Source organism: Theropithecus gelada, chromosome 2 (genome assembly GCF_003255815.1).
Source record: "Theropithecus gelada isolate Dixy chromosome 2, Tgel_1.0, whole genome shotgun sequence".
Lineage (NCBI taxonomy): Eukaryota > Metazoa > Chordata > Mammalia > Primates > Cercopithecidae > Theropithecus > Theropithecus gelada.
In genome coordinates this window covers 19,830,014-19,844,931 of record NC_037669.1, presented here as the reverse complement: position 1 = coordinate 19,844,931, position 14,918 = coordinate 19,830,014, and the positions used below count along the sequence as shown (strand labels likewise).

The following is a 14,918-nucleotide window of genomic DNA, read 5'->3' as shown; positions in this document are numbered from 1 at the left end:
AAATCTGGACATATGAGGTTTTAAAAATATTATTGTAGAGTTCTCCTGGCTACATTTCCTTAGCTCTTTTCCAAGCCTCGGGCTGGAGAAACTTAAAAATGTCTCTGTGCCAAAGTTAAATATTAAATGAAAACCTTGTGTCTGAGGAGCTCTAAGATTAATAAATGGTGGCAAAATAGGTGAGATCCCAAATCATTAGAGAAAGCAAGCTCTAAAATGAATGAAGTTGTATTGTAAAAAGTGTCACCTTCTGAGCTGCAGGATCAAACCCACAGGGAAAAGATGAACCACAGAGTATTTCAGGCTTGGAGGAGGCACCATCTCTTTGAAGGTGTTACGGTACTACACTTATTATTGTTAAGGTAGAATGCAAAAACATATTTGAAGGAACCGAAAAGAGTTAATGCTTTACACAAATTTGTGATGCAATATCATAAGAGAGTCCCCCTACCCTGGAGGACATAATTTTTTTCTTTTTTTTGAGACAGAGTTTTGCTCTTGTTGCCCAGGCTGGAGTGCAATGGCACAATCTTGGCTCACTGTAACCTCTGCCTCATGAGTTCAAGCAGTTCTGCCTCAGACTCCCAAGTAGCTGAGATTACAGGAGCCTGCCACCACACTTGGCTAATTTTGCATTTTTAGTAGAGATGGGGTTTCTCCATGTTGGTCAGGCTGGTCTCGAATTCCTGACCTCAGGTGATGCACTGGCCTCGGCCTCTCAAAGTGCTGGGATTACAAGCGTGAGCCACTGCACCGGCCAGGACATCAACTTTAACTGTCAATAGTACTGGCTTCTGAGAGTCAAGTCCAATTATTATGGTGAATATTAATTTTAATAGTGTCATATTTTCCCTTGAGGTCTATTATATTCTTTCTCAAAGAAAACACTAGGGGAAAATGAAGTATTGTTAAAGGATTATATTAATGAGGCAGGAATATAAAAGTTTACTTTTCCTTTCCCAGATAATTGTAGTGATAATTTGCTTCCCAACCTTAAGCATGGATTGAGTGAGCTGTTAAGTCTCAGTTCTTCTTTCCCAAGTATGCCTCAGTGATTGGGGAACATGTGCTGTAAGGTGGCCTGCAAGGTAGAAAGAGCCTATGGGCTGCAGAATCCTAGCCACCTGGATTTGGATTCTGGTTTTGCCACTGATCAGCTGTGTAATCTTAGGGAATACACAGCCATATCTTAGCATGAAAAATAGGAATAATAATCCCTATGGGGATCATATTTGGTAACAAATGCTGAGGCCTGACAATTAGCAGAAACTCAACAAAGGGTAGCTTGACTAATATACAGTATATAGCCTTTGTATTCTTGCCATTACTGTGGTTCCAGGATCCAATAGGATATTCATATTCTTTTTACCAGCCAGCTCTTTTTAGGCACATCTATGAACAAAATTGTCTTTAAAAGAAGTAATATCTCTTGGGTTTGTTGAGCTAACATTTGATATATAAATACTACATATTAGCCTAAGAAAGAAAATACCTGTGGTCACAACCACTTTGTGTTGCATTGAATGGTGTTTAGAACACTTTTCTGAAATTGGAATGTAATTTAAATAATTTTGATTAGGCATCAGAAGAGAAATCTGTTGTGTTAGAGAAGAGAATGGTATTAAAAACATCTAGCAACCATGAAATGTTAACATTCTTAGGTTGGGTGCCAAGAACATAGATTTGACCAAAAGGAGTTCAAGGACCAATGGAGGATTACTCTGGTTACAGGGATCCGTGACTTATGCGAATGATATTGAGAAAATACCACATCCTAATGACGCAAACTAAAACTAGATGTAGTATAAGTTGTTCCAAGCTTTACCTTGAAGAAGGCCTGGGGACGAATTTGGGAGGGGTTTGTACAGCAAATGTTAATATCACAAAAGAAGGAATTTGGCCTCCAAAAAGGATTAGACTGGTACATATGCTTTGAAACATCTTGGATACAGCAGTCTTGCTGTAATTCCCTCTGGCTTCATTGTAGAGAGTGTAAACAAAAAATGACATGATTGTGGATTTTCATTGTATTCCCTGTTCTACTAGATACCCTTAGCTGAATGGATGGGATGTTGGCTGGGGATTGTGAAGTTCATTCTCTTGCTGTTGGTTGGTGTGAGTTTGAGCAGTTGTACCAGACTGGAGCTAAGATTGAAGTCTGTGCTTCCTGTTATTCTGAGAAGGGTGAAGCTTCCTCTAAGACAGAGCAGAATACTGAATCAGCTGTTAATTTTGATAGCCAAGACCATGTCTCTGTGAGCCATTTCATAATGTAACTTGTTGCATTGCCTACACTTGGTGGCCAATGCAGCATGTATTATATTCTGTTATTCCTTGTATCCTCTTTGTTATGTTTTTTCTGTTAACTATTATTATTAATAACTGTTCTCTTAATAACCATAAGGAGAAAGTATGGTTAACTACTTCATTAATTCCCTTAAAAAATGCAACTATTTTATGTGTTGAATGGTACCATATTTATACTTGAATTATGGGATGGTTTGACATGATAGCTAACATTTATGGAGAACTTACTATTGGCCAGACACTGTTAAAAGCGCTTTACATTGCTTAATTGATTTAAGCACCTATATTATGTCACACTTAATTCTTAGAAAAATCTGCCTGACTGCAGAGGTTGCAGTGAGCCAAGATCTCACCACTGCACTCCAGCCTGGGTGACAGAGGGAGACTCCGTCTCAAGAAAAAAGAAAAATCTGCCTGACTGAAAGCTACTACTATAATTATTCTTAGTTATCTATGTGGAATTCGAGGCACAGAGGTTTTAAATAGCATGTCAAAAGTCCTACAGTCAGTAAGTAACAGGACTGGAATTTGAGCGCAAGGAATCTACCCCCAGGTTCTAAGCACTTAACTACTAACAACATATTACCTGTTTGAATGGAAACTTAGAATATTGAATAGATCATGATGTACACGCACACACATGTATGTACAGGGGCACATACATACTTTTTTTTTCATATTCATGCAACTCACAATTGAATTTGCAATTTTATACAAATGTTGTTCTACTCTTTATATTCATTGAGCTGCCAGATTGAAATTCAGACTTATTGAAGAACAAGAAGAACTTTATTTATTAAAAAATCTCTGGATACCTCTTACATGCAGAGAACTCTAGTATAAATTGGAAACAAAAATAAGCACAATCTCTAATGTTTTGTGAACCTTAAGATAAGAAGATAAGAAAATTCTCATGCACAAAGCTTCTATTTAAAAAGTTCAGTTAGGTGTTGACAGAATTTGGGGGTGATATGGTTTTCCAGGCTTCTGGTGGGTGATGGTCCCTGGGCCTGAGAAGGTGGAGGCTGTTCTTACCACAGAGAAAGCAAGAAATCCTGGGTCAGCCAAAGAGACAGTTCTTCTAGGTCAAGCCTCCAGTTACTGGAGTCAAATGCATGGTTACTTGGGGAAGCCTGGCAGAGTAGATAGTGACCAATTGACTGAGCTGGCTGGTCCTTAGGTGGTAGATCACCCCATATGAAAGCAAGATATCCCAGGTCAGCCAAAGAGACAGTTTTCCTAGGTGAGGCCTCTAACTACTGGGGTCAAATGCATGGTTACTTGGGGAATCACTGCAGAGTAGATGGTGACCAATTGGCTGAGCTGGCTAGTCCTTGGGTGGTAGACCACCTCAAGAAGTAAAACATGATCCTGGGTGGATGGATTCTAGAGCCACACTGCCTGGGTTAAAATCCCAGCCCTGAACCCTATTACCTACGTGACTTCAGGTAAAGTTTGTTTTTTTTCCAAAAATGTTTTTGTGCCTCATTTTCCTTTTCTAGAAAATGAGGATAATAATAGTACCTACCTCACAGGACTTTAATGCAGATTAAATAAGTATATGCATGTAAAGTGTTTAGAATGATGTCTGGCATGAAGTAAGTGCGATGTAGGTATTAACCGTTATTATTATTGCTATCATTACTGGTAGAGGCAGGAGTGGATTCAGAGGTTTAGACAGGCAGGAGGTGCACAGCCTATCTTACTTAGAACAAATGTAAACCCAAGGAACCCATCTCTCCCTCTCATCTCCCAGAGTACATTTCTTTGACTTCTGCTTATTTTGTCTTCTAAAGAAATTTATGACAATGAAATATGTGCTTGTATTCTCTTCTCTTAATTAAAGTTATTTCTATGTTAGATAATAATTCATTGTTACGATGTCTCCTTTGGAATATGTAACAGGTTCTGCTTCTTCGTTGGCTTTGGACCATTGGAAACTGGGGTAGAAAATCAGATGATTGCAGTTGCAATTCAAAGAGCAAGTTGCATAATCCTCAGTGATACCAAGGTGCAGATAATTTGCCTTGTATGAAGCTAGGGATCTTGAATTTCTAGTTACAAATCTCTTTTGAAATACCTTTCTCTGCCACCTAGAAGGTATGAATGAGAAGTGTGCAGTTAAAGAGGTTGATTCCCACTTATCCATGACAACAAAGGGGACATTAACTCCAAGTACTACCCAGGTTGGGCCAAGAGGGGCCTTTGGTCTGACTGTCCTCCAGCCATGTCTCCCTCAGCTGCCATGGGGTGAGAAGCCAAAGGATTGTGTTATGCAGAGCCCACGCTCCTAGACCATGCTCTGGATGCCCAGGATCCTGGATTCTCTGTGCAGATGATCTCAAGCCCTTTCCAGTGTCTGCACAGGCTTTTGTTCAGCGTCCTGCCTCTTGACATACACTGTATCACTGGGATGCAAGCCTAGGACCAACATGGGGCTAGGGAACAGCTGTTTGCTGGAGGTTGTGGATAGAGTTTTGCTGTGTGAATAGAGTTTTGCTGTGAAATCTGTTGTGGTCCATAGCAGAGTTGAGGGTGGGAACAAAAGAACCCAGCAGCAGGCTGGTCTCCCTGCATCTTCGCATTCAGAACTCCAAAGAGTCTGAAAATTTGAACTTTACCTCCCAGCTTGATATGAAGGTATATTGCCAAGGCAGAAGGATAGAACATTTTTTTAGCAGTTTGTTAACTCAACTGATAACTTTTAAGTATTTGAGTATGGTATCTGGACCTTTATTTGTACTTTCGCCCAAAGCATGACAAATGTCAGGAGTGGGCCGGATTAACATAGATACACATTAAAAATCTCATGCTAAAATGTGTGTGATTTTCTTTGCTGGTATCAAAGTGCTCAAGAAACAGAGCAGTCAGTTCCAATGCAAGAGCAGAGGAGAGCCAACGAAATACCAGCGATGACTATCTATTACCATTTTTATTATTTCCTTATCTCAAAAATGAGATTTCTGAGAAGGGAAAATATGATCGTATTAATAAAAACCAATAACGGGACAGTTTCACTAGAAGAAAAAGCAGAAGAAAGCAGAGAGAAAAATCCCTAGAGGTCAGTTGTACCAAACATGGTATGTATCGCCTCTCTGTCAGCCAAAGCTGTGGTGTCTAAAATTTATTGCTGGAATAGCTGGAATTCTTAATAAAAATTCCACGAAACCTGGGGGCTTCTGAGCAGCATATGTGAAATTAAGAGAAAATAAGTATTTCATCTTCTGTGAAAGTCACAAGTACAAAGAACAAGGTGTTAACAAGATAACAAGTAGGTATGAGAGGGTGTCTGTTTTCTTCTTTTCAAGTTCCACATGTTTTCTCTATATATCTAAAGCCAGAGAGTATTGGAGAGAGGGGACTCCATTTTTTCCCCCTTAATGTTCCTGGGGAAATTTGTGCATACGCTGCTCCTGCTTGGCGAGGTAGCGAACCTGACATGCACACAACTGCCTGACTACTCCTGACCTAGTAGTTACAGCTTCAACACAGGCTGCCAATTTATTCCTGTACCATGTGCAAGGAGGTGCAAACTAGCAATAGCCAGTAGAGAAGAAATTTAGTCTTAGAAATCTGATTCTTTCCATTTCCATTTCAACTCCGAGAATCAGCTGGGGACTCCTTTGAGGAGTCAATCTCAGTCTCTTCATTTACAATCATTGTGTCCTCTGCCAAGTTACAGAATCACCATAAACCTCAGTTTCTTTGGGTGTACCATGAAAATAATAACTAACCTCTGAGGTTTGCAAAAATTGCCAACACAGTGCCAGGTCCACAATAGATGCTAAGTGTTTTGGAGCTCCTTCAGAATCAGTGTAGTACTTTAAGAGAAATTTGGTATATATTTATATCAGACATATAGTGTTTGCTTTTTTATTTCAATAAGAAAAATTCTACCCTTCCCTAAGTTTATTCAATCATTGTTTCTATATACGTGTCATGTGGGTATAGTTCTGGAGAGTAAGTCTATTGGGAGAGCAAATGTGAAATAGAAGATGTTCTTTGACTATTTTCTACCTCTCTTCCAAGGAACTCCTGAGTTAAAAATTCATCTGGCTCCCATTTTCTGCAGAATTTTGCTTATTTGAAATGTTCAAGAAATCAATTGATCTGACTTCAAACAGACGAGGCTTTGCTGGCTGTGTAAAAGCCCTGTTTGTGTCACTCCCAAGTCTGGACTTTACAAGCAGCCAATTCCCTTCATACCTTAGTAGAGGACTTCTTTTTGGCTGCCTGCCCTCTGTGCTGAGCCAAATGTCAGGCTGGGAATGGAGGCAATAAATCTCTGTGAGTCTTCATAGTTAGAATTTCTCCTGTTGCCTCTGATAAGGAAATGACAAAGTCTGTCAGGTCTACACATGAATGTCAGAGAAATTTATAATCCAAATCATGCTTAGCTCCGAAAATGGTAAGCAAAACGTGCTAAACCTGGCTTTGAGTTAACTCAAATGGTTTTGAGGGTTTGGGTTGTGAATGTAGAATTTATGTTCATTCTTGACTAGATTGCCCTTGGACATTTTTAGAATAAAAAAATTCCTATCTTTTAAAATATTCTGACTAAATATTTAATATTTTTCTATGGGAGAGGGGGCAGCAAAATTCTTTCTAGCTGAAGTTCTTTGCAAAGAAAGGATCTTTTCTTTGCCTGGTAGAGCCACCTCACTGTTTGTACCCCTCCCTCTGCCTCTTTTTCTCCATTTATTTTGGTACTTTCAAGTTTTATGCTAAGTCTCAATGACTGACTGAAATGAATGCAATTGGAGACCAGGAATTCCTCAAAGATGGAAAGATTTTTCCATGATCTATTCACATGCTCTGAGATGACTAATGAAGCCAACCCAGGTCTGGCCAACTCCCTACATGAGCACAGTGAAAAGACTTTCTCAAAATAAAACAAGGAAAACTTTTTTTTTGAGTCTCTATTTGATTTTGAGTGTTTTCTCTCCAGCAACATCACTGACAACATTCACTGTCTAACATTTTAGTAGAAGTGGTAAAAATTGCTTCATACAGTAGCAATTCCTAGGCCTTACTTTCATTTGCCTGAGACTCAACAACATATATAAAGAAGAGGAAGAGAGTGATGTGATTGTCTATGGTAGAAATACTACAGGGGTTTGGTTAGCCAAGTGGCCCCTTTTAAAGGAACCATGATCATACTGTAGGAGAAACCTATTTAAAATGTTCTCTCCTAAGCCTACAGCTAGTCAGCTCCTGACGACGATTTTGTTGGCACAAAGCAATACAGTCAACTAGTTTGGCACAGTCACCATTTGAAGTGAATTGTTCTATGTATTCTTTTTATGGTTGAAACAACTGATTTGGGTTTTATTGATTTAACTAGCTCTTTTGGTGTCATGTAGATACAGCTTTTCAAACTAGTAAAGCAGAGTCATTGTGTGGCTAAAAAAAAACATTGGTTAATCTGAAAATCATGTACATTTGATCTTGGAATGTGTTTTTTACTTATGTTTGAACACGGATGTGTCTGACATCCTGAGAGTTCATTTCAAGCAAAATATTGAATCACAGAATGAAAAATCTACCCAGATATTTTAGCCCTTATGTAGTTTTCCCTTTTTCTCATGTTTATGCTATGACTTGGGACAGGGTAGATTAGGAAATCATTTTGAGGATATTTCTAGGATAGAAGTCTTTCTGTCACTTTTTACTCTTATCATACATTTTAGAAGCTCTGAGAGAACTGATAAATTACATAGCAAATACAACTCCCTTGCTTTTCATTTGTTATGTGTTTGCTAAATGCATTAATTTAACAAATATTTTCTTCCTGTCCATGGTGATTCAGGCACTGTACTTCTAGACAGTGACAAATAAGACTGGTGAGATTCCTGCTCTCGTGGAGCTTGTATTTTAGTGAAGGGAGCAAGAGAATAAACCAAACAAGATAATTTCAGATAGAGGTAACTGCTTAAAAAAGAAACAAAAGGAACAGGATCTTGTGATGAGTTGGGAGTAGCATTGATGCAACTTTAGATGGGCTGTCAAGAATGGTTTTGCTGAGGAGGTGGCAGCTGAAAGAAGCCAGCCATATGACTCTCTGGACAGTGTGCAGGCAGAGTGTTCAGCAAGTGTCAAGGCCAATAATAGTCCTTTATTATGAGGACTAAATGAGCTAGTATGTGTAGGGTGCTTAGAACAGTGCCTGGCATCTATAAGTGCTAATTGTTTTTGAATTCACTAAATATTCATTGAGTATCTATCAGGTTCCACTCTCAGTGGTAGGCGCAGGGAATTAAGGTTTACAAAGAGAGAGACCTGACTTCGAGGAGCTCAAGCCAGACTTCAGTGAAATATTTCTCAATGTGTAGTTTACAGATCACTTGTATCTTCCTCACTGGCCTTCCTGGTTCCCAGTCTCCTCTACATGGAACCTGAATAGAAAGGCTTGGGGAGAGGACCAGAAATCTACATTTTCTACAAGTATGCTCTGGTTAATTTTTATGTCCCATAAAGATTGCGAACCACAGTCCTAATGAATAGGTTGTGATTAAACTGTGGTTCTTTTCAATACAGTATCTGTTACAGCATCCAGTATAACCAATTGCCCGCACTGCAAAGAACACCTCATAATACTCAAGAGGAGCTCTGCCCAGTTTATGCAGCCATAAATATAATGGAATTATGTTTCACAATTAACATCCTGAAATCCTTAGGGCTAACTTTGTCATTGATCTTGAGCTGCTGGGGAAGTTGGATTAAGCTGCTTTTGGCTATGGTTTGGAAGGTTTCACTCTCAAGTGTCATTTAAAACCTGCCAAAGGAAAAAAAGGTTTTTACCTTTCAGAAAGAATGTGCTAACTAATGTTTGCCAAAAGCTCTTGAATCCTGGAAGACATTCTACTTGTGAGTAGATTAGCCTAATTGAAATTCCTCCTTTGGGCTCCTCCTTATACCTATTTTTCAAGTGTGATGTCACCAAAAGGCGAGATGAGAAAGATTTATTTTATCTCTCTGTGACGTTCTACTATTAGCTTGATGCAAAAGTAAGTTTTTGCCATTGAAAGTAGTGGCAAAAACCATGATTACTTTGGTACCAACCTAATAGAATGTATTCTATTCTATTTATTTTCTCACTTTAGAATAACTTATACAGACTTTAAAATGTTTTAGATTCAGAGATCTCAAGGAACACTTGATACAGGATAGATTCATGCTGATCAGGCTGAGTGACAGTAGCCTCTAAAGTCCAGTCTAGATTCTATGCTGTAAAAGCGTGAGGCTTCTGTTTTCTCATTAAATACTTTCTGAAACGGGCCTTAGTTTGGGAGCAGCTGTATCCCATTCAATTCCTTCTTCATTTCTCATTTTTATCTCTTTACTAGTTTTCATCCATAGGTACTCAATAGCTATGACAGATAAAATGATGGTGATGGAAAAAAGGCCAGCCCTGAGCATGAGGTCAAAACTGATAAAGGTAAATGAACTGATACAAGTTTAAGTCAGGCTAGAATCTTAGACGTGGATCTTAGAAAATTAGACAGAATTGACAAGGCAGTCAAAAGAAGTCATCTTTTGGGGCTACCAGCCTGTCAATTATTTTGGGTTTTTTTTGTTTGTTTAACTTTTCAGGTTGGCAGTGCTCCCCAACAAAGGGTTTGAAGAATGGGTGAGAAATGTAGACCCCATAAAATCTGTAGGAATCTAAGATAAAAATCTGTTAATGCTTAGTCAATGTAATGAATGATCAACAAGAACTTAACTGTGACACCAGAGAAAGAGTGTATTAGACAAGAGTTGCACCCCCAGGAAGAAAATCTTCTCCCAACATTTTTATTAGGTTTCACCTGGCAACGTGAATTTTGATGTAAAAACAAGTAGAAAGAAAAGATTCCTTTCTACTTTGTTTTTCCCCTTTAAATTCAGCAGTTTATTCAAGCTTTTCTTTATTCATTTCTTTATTCAACAAAGATTTGCTGAATGCCAACCATTTGCCAGGTACCGTCCTAATTGCTGGGGATACAGCAAGAAGACAGAAAAGTGCCTGTCTTTCTAGAGTTTATATGCCTTTAGAATTTCATTTCTTCTTCATCTACAAAAATGATCATAGCCAATTCAGATCCATCAGAGAAGCTAAAATATTTAAAAGGAGCATTCTCTGTAAGAAGTAGGGACTGACAAAGAAACCATGTTTCCTTGGAATTTGGTGATCCTTCAGTTTTCTCTGCATATGAATCAGTTTCTGTGCCTGTCTTTACATTACTGTTTACACAGTTTTGCTCTATGCTGGATTTACTGGTGATTTTGGCTAAGACGTTTGTATCCCCAAAATGATTGTTTTCTTGATCATGCATAGGTGATGTGATGGTACTGTCCCCAAATCTTTTGAGTCCAAGTTCGGCACAGCATAGCTGCCTGGAAATTGAAGACGCTGGTTCCCATAAAAGAACCACTGGCTCAGAGACCAAGCACATTTCTTTCCATTTCTACTGTAACATTTATTTCTCAAGAGTATATAGGATTTATTTATATTCACATTTGTCATCTCTTCTCCAACTAGAGAGAATGTATGCTTTAAGGGTAGAATGGCATTTTCGGCCTCATTCACTGCTAAACTCCCCAATCTAAAACAGTGCCAGCCACAAGGTAGATTCTCAACACATGTTGGTTAAGTGAATTAATAGAGTTTTTACTATCCTTGAAGTCTAATTAGTCATTTACTTCTACTGTATTTGTATAAAGAACTTTTAAAAAACTCAACTATCAGAGGGAGTCATCTTATATCAGGATTTGATTATTACACTGTAATTGTGGGGCCAAGCACAGGCCTAGTAACTAGGATATATGAACCCTCACTTATTTTTTCAAGTTGTTCAAAGTTTCTTTGCTTCAGTTTCCTTTGTTTTTCTTTATATTTCTGTGTGTCAATATCTTTATTTCTCAAATGGTGTTGATAGTAAACTTATCTAGCCTAATTTTAGGGTTGCTTTGGTGACTAAATATGTGCAAATACTTGAAATGACATCAAGAAACCTACTAAAGTGAGGTACCGATAGTTCACCCTACTATATTTTAATTGTTACCCATTATTTCTCTGACTTTGTCTATGTTTATTTTCCTTCATTACCATGAATTTGATGCCAGCAAGTCTTAGCATGTTATACATATACAGGTGCAAATAAACCTAGTACTCTAGTACTTTGGTTTGATAACTCTGGTTTGGTCTATTGAGATAAGAAATTATTTGGTAACTGAGATGTTTTAGATAAGAAAGGATTATCAGGGACCTGGTTTTTAAATACAAGAAAGTCTCTGATAAGAGAAGGTTGGAGTGAGGGCAGGGGGAGGGGGGCGTTGGACCTCAACCCACTGGCAAATATGTGATCTTTCTGTAGGAGTTCTTTGGTGAGGACCCTTGGGAGGCAGAGAACAGGTAGGGATGCAGAGCGCAGGTGCACAGGCCAAGTACAGTACTCAGAAAAATAAAGGAAATGTGTATCTTTCTGATTGAGCTCTGTAATTCTCCCACAAACACCATGAGTGTTATTGTTTACTGCTAGCACTTATGGACAATAGACCAGGAGATCAAATCTTCTGTCCTGGCTTCTTTCACACATGAGAGACAATTTGAAAAAAACAGTATAGTTATTATCCATGATCTCCCTCTTTGCTCTTGTGATCGCATTCAGTGGATAACTTGAGCAGCTACTCTAAAATTTAATCTGACTTTACAGAACCCCCAAACCACATCTTTGGGAATTACAGAACTATGTAAACTACAGTTTTATTTTTTTCTATTTCATAGATGAAAAAGTGGATCTAAGTGACTTGTCTAAGATTGTATAGCAGGTAGAAAAATGATTCCAAATCTTAATCCAAGTTGGTGCTCATTTTGTTGCATTTGGCTTCCTGTAGGTAGAAACCTTTCTTTAATTATTGCACATGAGCTGATTTCATTTGGAAGGATCAGAAAAAAATTATTTATTCAGTGTATACTTAATCAAATTTTGCAGACCCATATCTGTAACTGACAACTGTTTACAAGTACTAATTGTTTCAGCAACTATGTTTTAAATTGATGTAAGAGAGACTGGTTAGTGTAGTATCTTCCCAATAGGTGTCTAGGTTCAATCCAAGCTCTACCATTTTACCGACTGGGCAACCTCAGGCAAGTCTTTTCATTGCTTTGTACATTTGTAGTTTTATTTCTTTCTCCAGAGTGGGAAAATTTGTATTAGCTCATTGGTTTGCTGTGAATAATTGAACATATATAAAGCATAGAACCATGCCTCGCACCTAGTAAATACTATATATGTGTTTATTTTCATAGTACTGAGATACAAATGTAGATAAGACCAGAGCACATTAGAGTTTATCCTTAAGGGTTCTCATTTTGAACATAGTTTTGTGTAAAAAAAAAGAAAAGAAAGAAAAAAGAAAAAAGCAGTTTCTAAATGAAAAAGCAGCATTTCATTCTGTAGTCTCTTGATGCAGTAATTCAAAGTCATCACTAGATGGCAATTGTGATCCATGCGACTTCAGCTGCAGCAGGTACTAACTGATGGGTCCAACCCTGGCGTCAGTGTTTTCTATACCCTACAGCATTGAGAAGTCAGGCACTTTCTTTCCTACAAAGTGAGCCTTTAACAAAACTCCAGTCAGCAAAACTTTCATTCTGTGGTCACCCTTGGGGCTCACCCATAGGCACCTAGTCCTTCTGATGACAGCCTCACAGAAGGGTGGGTTTACCTGCCTGCATCTTATTATACATTTTCGTATCAGGAGTTCCTTTCACCAGATAGCAACAGGACAGTGTCAGGATGCTGGGTCAAGAAGATCCGTTAGTGGTTCTTAAAGTGTGGTCCCCCTGCCAGCAGCCTCATCATCATCTAGCAATTTGTTAAAAATGTAAGTTTTTGGGCCCCATCAGATCTGCTGACCACTATTTTAATAAGCCTTCCAGATGATTCTGATGTCTGCTGAAGTCTGAGAACCACTGAGATAAACCAGTGCATAGCATCATATATAAAGGTTGGTGCTGGAAGGGTCCTCAGAGAACATTTTGCCCAGTCCTCCCATTTTGCTTAGAAGGAAAACAGGTCCAGAGAAGTTAAATGACTTACTACAAGTCATAGCAGTAGGCATGTGGCAAAGCCGGGCTCCAGGGCTGGTGAGTGGCATGTCCCACCTTTCCTCATGTGCCCGTCTCCCCTTCTCGCCATCTAAACTGAGGCCACTAGGTGCACATTCTAGCCTGATACCTACTCATGAAATGAAAAAGTCATTTATTCATGCAGGAGTTTGTTCATTTCAATAGACATTTCTATGGTGATACAAAATTGAGTATGATGAATTCACTACAGTCCAGAGTGTGTGCATATGTGTACATGCATGCATGTGTATGTGTGTGTGGCATGTAGGGAGGCATGAGGGAGGATCAAGTAAAAGTCATCATCTCAATTGATAGGAGAGGGATATATGCAGAGTGCCATGGGAAATAGATGAGTGCAGCGAGGGATTAGGTAACACAGGTAAGAGGAAGAAACTTTGGAGCTGACCTTGGGTGATAAGTAGGAGTTCAGCAGCTGTAGAAGTCAGGATAGGGCATTTGGGGAGAGGGATCAGAATATACAAGCACATGGAGCCATGAAATAGTGTAGGGGGATCACAAGAGTTTTGTTTGAAGGGAAGGGTGTGGTGGAAGAGTGATCATGTTGTAAATAATAATAACATTACTACCACTAATACTAATAGCGGGGACTTATTAAATGTTAACTGTGAGCCAAGCCCTGTACTAAACATTTTATATCTATTATTGATTTAATTCTTAAACGATTTTGCAAGAGTCTACTCTTATTTCCACTTTACAGATGACAACGAACATGCCTACACTGTGCTAGCTTCCTTAAAACCAAGTGTTACTTTTTTCCATTTCTTAGACCAACATTGAACTTAGAAAAAGAGCTTTCATGTTTACTTCTTCCAGGATGTCCATAATTGCAAAGTAAGTATCTATTTGCAGGAGAGGAGGAGTATATTCTTAATATATATAATTTTATTATAAGCACATTTTCATAAATGCATTAAACCAGGAAAATTTTGGCAATAATTTGGATATTTTAACTCAAAGAATGAAGGTCCCATTATTCTTCAGCATATCAGCAACTTTAGAAGTAGCCAATTTTTCATGGTAACAGAAGAATTGTATCTTAAAAGTGGCTAAGAAAGCTCATTTCAATTGCTTGACTCACTAAAGAAAGGAAGCTGAGTAATGAATGAATAACCTGGTGTGAAATCATTGGTCTGTTTTATTTTTGGTTTTGACTATATAAGTGTTCATTGTGAATGTGCTTTCCACAGTCACTGTTAGTGTCTTTCCTTCATTGCGTAGGACTGCCCACAATGAAACTAAAAATTCGAGTTATAATTAAAGTTCTAGTAGGATTCAAAATCTTACCTAAATTTTCCCAGGTAAGATTCAAGATGTTTCTGGATTCTTTAAGATATTTTTGAGTGATTTTACTTTTTTCTGAGAAGATACATTTTCTTTTTTTTTTTTTTTTTTTTTTTTTTTTTTAGGGGGTTTTGCTGTTTCTCCCGGTTTGGGGTGTGTGGGGTTTTTTCGGGCCCCTCCGAGCTCCCCCCCCGGT

General features: G+C 38.4%; 1 protein-coding gene across 5 annotated transcripts in view; it reads right to left on the bottom strand.

The window, feature by feature from the left end:
- COL8A1 (collagen type VIII alpha 1 chain) overlaps window positions 1-14,918 on the bottom strand; it is a 150,607-nt gene that overhangs the window by 32,268 nt on the left and 103,421 nt on the right. The window lies entirely within an intron of this gene.